A 6,979-nucleotide genomic window follows, 5' to 3' on the forward strand; every position below is an offset into this window, starting at 1 on the left:
CTGACTTGGACAATTTTACACCTCATTTCCTAACCACTCCTTGGCTCTTATTTACTTTTAGGGAAACTTTTTGGGATGATATAAATTCATCATTTTCTAGTTTTTGCCACAAGAGGAAAGGAAGGAAAAACAAAAAGGAAAGAAAATTAAATAGAGGAAGAGGAGGAGATGCCATTTTCTTTTGGGGAGGAGCTGCTGTACCAGTTCTGGAGCTCTAAAAACCAGAGATTTTGGTTCTTCTACCTGGGTTGTTTCTATTTTAGTCCTCTTATCATGTTTTTCTTTACTTTCCATCAATCGTTCCTGTAAATACCATTATGAGTGAGTAAACTCCTTAGATTTCAGAGTTGGGAAATATGTTTTAGATTAATTTGTGGATTTGGACTAGGTATTTCCTTATTTTACATAAATATGAGTTTTGATTCTTTTCTTGTGTGCTTAATTTACTTGCCTAATGTTGGCACCCATTGGGTATTGTGTTAATCTTTGATTGAAGGACCGAAAGGTGAAAGTCATTGATAGATAATCAAGGATTGGAACTTAAAATCACTTAGATTTAGAAATAAACTAGGATTTTAAGAGGAATTAATTATTGGTTACAAAACTTAATGGGTTTTAAAGTAATCAAATAACATACGAAAGTAGGTTTGGTTATTTTAGAACACACTTTGGTTTGCTTAAAAAAGATATCAAAGGAATTTAGAATCAATTTCCTTCAAACTCTAATTTTCCCTAAAAATTAGAATGCCCAAGACAAATCCCAATTAATTTATGCATAAACCCCCAACTCTGGAATCATTTTCAATATAATTAGACTTTCATTTAAATTACCCATTGTTAATTTAGTTTAATTGCAAACTAGATTTAGAATTTATTTGTTGCTCTTTACCCATTTTAATTAGATTAATCAATTTACCTTACTCATTTACATTTACCATTTATTCATTAATCATTAGCCTAAATAATCACTTCATTCATAGTTTGGTACTCAAACTGCAAATCCTCGTGGGAATGATACTTGATTCATCACTTTATTACTGGAGATGACCCGTATACTTGTGGATTTGCCACATCATTTTTCAAACTTTAAATTTAGATCCTTTGAAAGAAACCAGTGTCATTATTCAGTTAGCTGATCATTCTAATGCTTACCCATTGGGAGCAGTTGAAGATGTGTTGGTGTAGGTTGGAGGATTGATTTTTCCTACAGTTTTTTACATTCTAGATATGGAGGATAGTGTTCCCACATCAAAATCAGCTTTGATTTTGTTTGGAAGACCTTTCCTGAAAACTGCTAAGACAAAAATTGATGTAGATGATGGTACCTTAACTATGGAGTTTGATGGAGAGACTGTCAATTTTAATATCTTTGATGCCATAAAGTATTCTACTGATGATCATTCTGTTTTTTCTATTGATGTCGTTGATACAATTATGCAGGATGTTTGTGAGTTAAGCATAGAGGATGAGTTAGAAATGGTGATTATTCAAGGAATTCAAGAAATTAGTACCAATCAGCCATTAAGTGTAGAGGTTTAAGAGGCAGTAATGGCATTGCAGTCATCACCTCCTGTTCAAAAAAGGTATGGAGTATCAAAGATTGACTTACCTGTATCTCACACAAAATTATTACCTTCTGTGGTGCAGGCACCAATTCTTGAGCTGAAGCCTTTACCTGAGCATTTGAAGTATGTTTACTTGGGAGACAATGAGACACTTCCAGTTATCATCTCAAGTAATTTAATAAAGATTCAAGAAGACAGATTGACTAGGATTCTAAGAATACACAAGGAAGCAATTGGATGGACAATAGCTGACATCAAAGGTATAAGTCCATCAGTGTGCATGCACAGGATTTTACTAGAGGATGAGGCTAAATCGAGTAGAGAAGCTCAAAGGAGGTTGAACCCACAGATGATGGAGGTTGTGAAGGAGATTTTAAAGCTACTGGATGTAGGAGTTATTTACCCAATTTTAGATAGCAAATGGGTAAGTCCAGTCCAAGTAGTGCCAAAAAAATCGGGAGTCACTATGGTAGCAAATCAAGATAATGAACTTGTTCCAACAAGGATTCACAGTGGATGGCGAATGTGCATAGACTACCGCAAGTTGAATTCAGCAACAAGGAAAGACCACTTCCCACTGCCAATCATTGATCAGATGCTTGAGCGGTTAGCAGGTAAGTCTTATTTCTGCTTTCTTGATGGCTTTTCTGGATATAATCAAATTGTGATTACACCGGAGGATCAAGAGAAGACTACCTTTACTTGCCTTTTTGGAACTTTTGCTTTTAGAAGGATGTCCTTTGGGCTTTGTAATGCACCTGCCACATTTCAGATATGCATGATGAGCATATTTTCATATTACATTGATACTTGCATTGAGGTGTTCATGGATGATTTTACTATGTATAGTGATTCATTTGATGCATGTTTACATCATTTAACTTTTGTTCTTGAGAGATGCATTGAGAAAAATCTTGTTTTGAATTTTGAGAAGTGTCATTTTATGGTGGAATAAGAGATTGTTTTGGGTCATGTTGTCTCTAATAGGGGTATTGAGGTGGATAAATCTAAAATTAATTTAATTGTGAACTTACCCTACCCCACAACTGTGAGGAAAGTACACTATTTTCTTGGTCATGCAGGTTTCTATCGCAGATTCATTAAGGATTTCTCTAAGATAGCATTGCCTTTGTCTAGACTCTTGTAAAAAGATCTTTCTTTTGAGTTCAGTGAAGAGTGCAAGGAGGCTTTTGACAAATTAAAATCTATATTGACATCACCCCCTATTATCCAGGCTCCTGATTGGATAATACCATTTGAAATTATGTGTGACACGAGTAATTATGCAGTGGGAGTAGTTTTAGGGCAGCTTGTTGGGAAACTCTTTCATGTGATTTATTATGCATCCAGAACGCTCAATTCAGCTCAGCACAATTATTCTACGATCGAAAAAGAGTTGTTGGCTATAGTTTTTGCTTTAGATAAATTTTGGTCATATTTGCTTGGTTTTAAAATAATTATCTTCTCTGATCATGCAGCGTTGAACTATCTCTTAGCAAAGAAGGAAGCAAAACCAAGGTTGATTAGATGGATCCTTCTACTGTAAGAATTTGACCTTCAAATCAAGGATAAGAAAGGAGCTGAGAATCTGGTAGTAGATCATTTGAGTAGGTTAGTGACACAAGAAGATCCACTTCCTTTGTAGGAACTTTTTCCTGATGAGCAGTTATTTAAATTGCAAGGTACGATCCCTTGGTATGCTGATTTGGTGAATTATTTGGTTACTAAGGTTATGCCTTTTGATTTGAGTAGAGCTAAGAAAGAGAAATTAAAAAGTGAGGCTAAGTATTATGTGTGGGATCAACCGTATTTGTGGAAATTTTGTTTAGATCAAATTATTAGGAGATGTGTTCCTGATAATGAGATTCAATCTATTCTTGCTTTTTATGCCTATGCATGTGGAGGTCATTTTGGACCCAAGAGAACAGGTAAAAAAAATATTAGATTGTGGTTTTTACTGGCTCACTATATTTTGTGATTCATATTTGATTTGCAAAAATTGTGAACAATGTCAAAGAATAGGAAACCCTTAGGAATTAGATGATTCAGAATCCAATACTTGTTTGTGAGATTTTTTATGTGTGGGGTATTGATTTTATGGGTCCATTTCCTTCTTTTTTTGGCTTTATTTATATATTACTTGCTGTTGATTATGTTTCCAAATGGGTGGAAGCCAAAGCCACCAGGACTAATGATTCTAAAGCTGTTGTAGGTTTTATTAAGTCAAATATTTTTAGCAGGTTTGGAGTTCTTAGAGCTTTAATCAGTGACCGGGACACACATTTTTGTGATAGAACTGTTGAGGCATTGTTGAGGAGATATGGTGTTTTCCATAGAATATCTACAGCTTATCATCCTCAAACAAGTGGGCAAGCAGCAGTGTCTAATAGAGAGATCAAGTCTATTTCGGAAAAAACAGTGAGGCCAAATAGAAAAGATTGGAGCCTTAGACTTGATGATGCATTGTGGGCTTACAGGACTGCTTATAAGACACCCATAGGTATGTCCCCCTACATATTGGTATTTGGTAAGTTGTGTCACCTTCATATTGAGTTAGAACATAAGGCTTATTGGGCTGTTAGACAATTTAATTTGGATTTGGATACTGCTGGTGTGGAAAGAAAATTACAATTGCAGGAATTAGAAGAAATCCAACTTGAGGCTTATGAAAATTCTGAGATCTATAAAGAAAAGACCAAGGCATTCCATGACAAACTAATTCTAAGGAAGCAGTTTCTGGTTGGGCAAAAAGTTTTATTGTATAATTCCATATTGAAGCTGATGCCTGGTAAGTTGCGTTCTCATTGGATTGGATCCTTTGTTGTTACTAATGTGTTCCCTTATGGTGCAGTTGAAATTCAAAGTTTAGGAACTAATAAGGTGTTCAAGGTCAACGGTCATAGACTCAAGCCATTTTATGAAGGGTTTCAAGAGCATACAGTGGAGGAGCTCAAATTGAGTAAACAAAAGCGCTTCTTGGGAGGCAACCCATGGGTGGCTTGTTAACCACAATTAGATTTGTTTTCTTTCCCTTATTTTATTTTATTTTCTAGCAATTTTTTTCTTTTCTTTTGCATTTGGGCTTCACATTGGGGACAATGTAAGTTTTAAGTGTGGGGGAGGAGAAATTTGTTGCTTTAATTTTTTTAATTATTAAATAATAATAATAATAATAATAATAATAATAATAATAATAATAATAATAATAATAATAATAAAATTAAAAAAAATAAAAATAAAAATAAAATAAAATTTGTTCTCATAAGCTTGATTCATAATTCTTTATTAACTCTTGGAGAGAAGTGTTTTATCCTTGAAATGACTTTTCTATTTTAGATTGAGTTTTTGAGAATTTAGGCAAGGTAATAGTAACTTTAATAATGGATTTTCCCTCTTCTCCATACCATAGAGCAATTTTTTTCCTGCATAAATCATTTAGGCTTGATTTAATGGTGAAATGATTAGTTATGTGTGCTTTAAACTAGTGTCATGTATATTTTAGAACTTTGTTTAATCTATCAGGGCACTTTATAATATGCAGATGCATAAATTAGGGGAAATAAAAGGTTGAACTTGAAAATTGCTCCGTTATTTTAGTTAAGCAAAATAACCAGGGGTCTTCATGAACTCCATGTCAATTCTCAGGCCAAAAGTTAGCTAGGATATGAGCAAGGTACTTTTCTGAAGGTGACGGTTGAAATAAAAAAGAAAAAAAGTGATAACTGTGATAAGAGAGAAGTACTAATTTCAAATAAATAAATAAAGGCATTTCTATCTCCCCTAAGAATTGTAAAGAGCTATAATTGTTGTGCCTTGATAAATTAGCCTTGTGTTTTAGTGTGTATTGACTTAAAATTTTATGGAACTTTAATTGTGTGAGCTAAATTGATTTCAAGCCTTTTGTTTTATGTTAGAAAAATTATTGATATATTGGTATGGTGTTAATGGAATTTGTTTATGATGGTTATCACCTTACTTGCCTCTTCTTTCAAGCTTTTAATCTTTTGTTAGAGAATGTTGTGATAGGGTAAAGTTAAGGAACTTCTAAGTGGAGTTGATTGAGAGTTTAAGTCACGCTTGAGTACATGCATGGAATAAGTGTGGGGGAATTTGATAAGTGCATAATTTATTAATTTTACTCCCATCACATTTAGTGTTTTTAGTTTGTTTTTATGTTTAATTCAGTTGGTTACATTGCCTCCAAAGTTAGAAAGGATTCATAATGTTTTCCATGTATCTATGTTCAGGAGGTACAGATCAGACCCCTCTCATATTCTACTAGTAGAAGAAATTGAAGTGAATCCAGACCTTACTTATAATGAAGAGCTTATAGAAATCTTAGCATATGAGGTAAAGCAACTGTGAAACAAGCAGATACCTCTAGTGAAAGTGTTATGGAACCATAATTTGGGCCAAGAAGCTACTTGGGAACGTGAGGAGGATATGAGGAGACAACACCCATAATTGTTCAGAGTCTAATATCAGGTAAAATTTCAGGATGAATTTTTTTTTTTTTTTTTTTGGGGGAGGGGGGTGTAGGATAATTGTAATACCCCTATATTAAGTAGCTATACATTCTCTTTATTAGGTGACTAGTGTCCGTCTGCATATCGGGATATCTAGAACTATATCTGTATCATTTAGAAAAGCCATAAATAAAAAATTAATAGAAATTATATGAAGGTGAAATGAAAATAAGAAAAACAAAGCATAATGGGTTAAATGAGTCGAGGTCTCAGCGATGGGTGACCGAATCGAAAAGTGACTGCCACCTCAGTTGCTACCCTAATTTCGTGTGGGACCCTATGACACCCCAAGCCTAAGGATAATTGAGAAGCTAATGGTATTGTGAAAACCACAGAAAAGAATAGAGAACAAGATCAAATAATTGAATCAGAGTTTAGGAAGTAACTTAGTGCTATTAGAAAAACTAATCAGACTGATAAGGGGCAATTTGGTCAATTCACCCTTAGAGGTGACTCTTGGCCTGAATATCCAATAAAATGTAGGAAATTAAAATTATGAAAAATAGATTAAAAGTGAAGAGGTGAATGGAAGAAAGGAAAAAGGAAAAGAAAAAAATTCAAATTAAATGCTTTATGACATCACCCATTATGTAAGCACGACACAATAAAGATTTATAATTTAATTAATTGTGGAAAATTATTAATAGGATAAAATGAAAATTAAAAAGAAAAAAATTTGGGTCTTCTTCCTTTAAGTTGGCTATCCCTCTCTCTCTCCATTTCTCTCTCACACATCTTTCATTGATGAGCAATTGAAGCTCATTAAAACCCTAAATTTCCTTCATAATCCCTATAACTCCCAACACCAATTCTTAAAATTAGACCTTGGTTAAGAACTTAGAAGCAAAGAAAGGAATAAAATTAAAGAGTTGAGGAAGATTGAAAAAG

This window comes from Hevea brasiliensis, chromosome 2 (genome assembly GCF_030052815.1).
Source record: "Hevea brasiliensis isolate MT/VB/25A 57/8 chromosome 2, ASM3005281v1, whole genome shotgun sequence".
Taxonomy (NCBI): domain Eukaryota; kingdom Viridiplantae; phylum Streptophyta; class Magnoliopsida; order Malpighiales; family Euphorbiaceae; genus Hevea; species Hevea brasiliensis.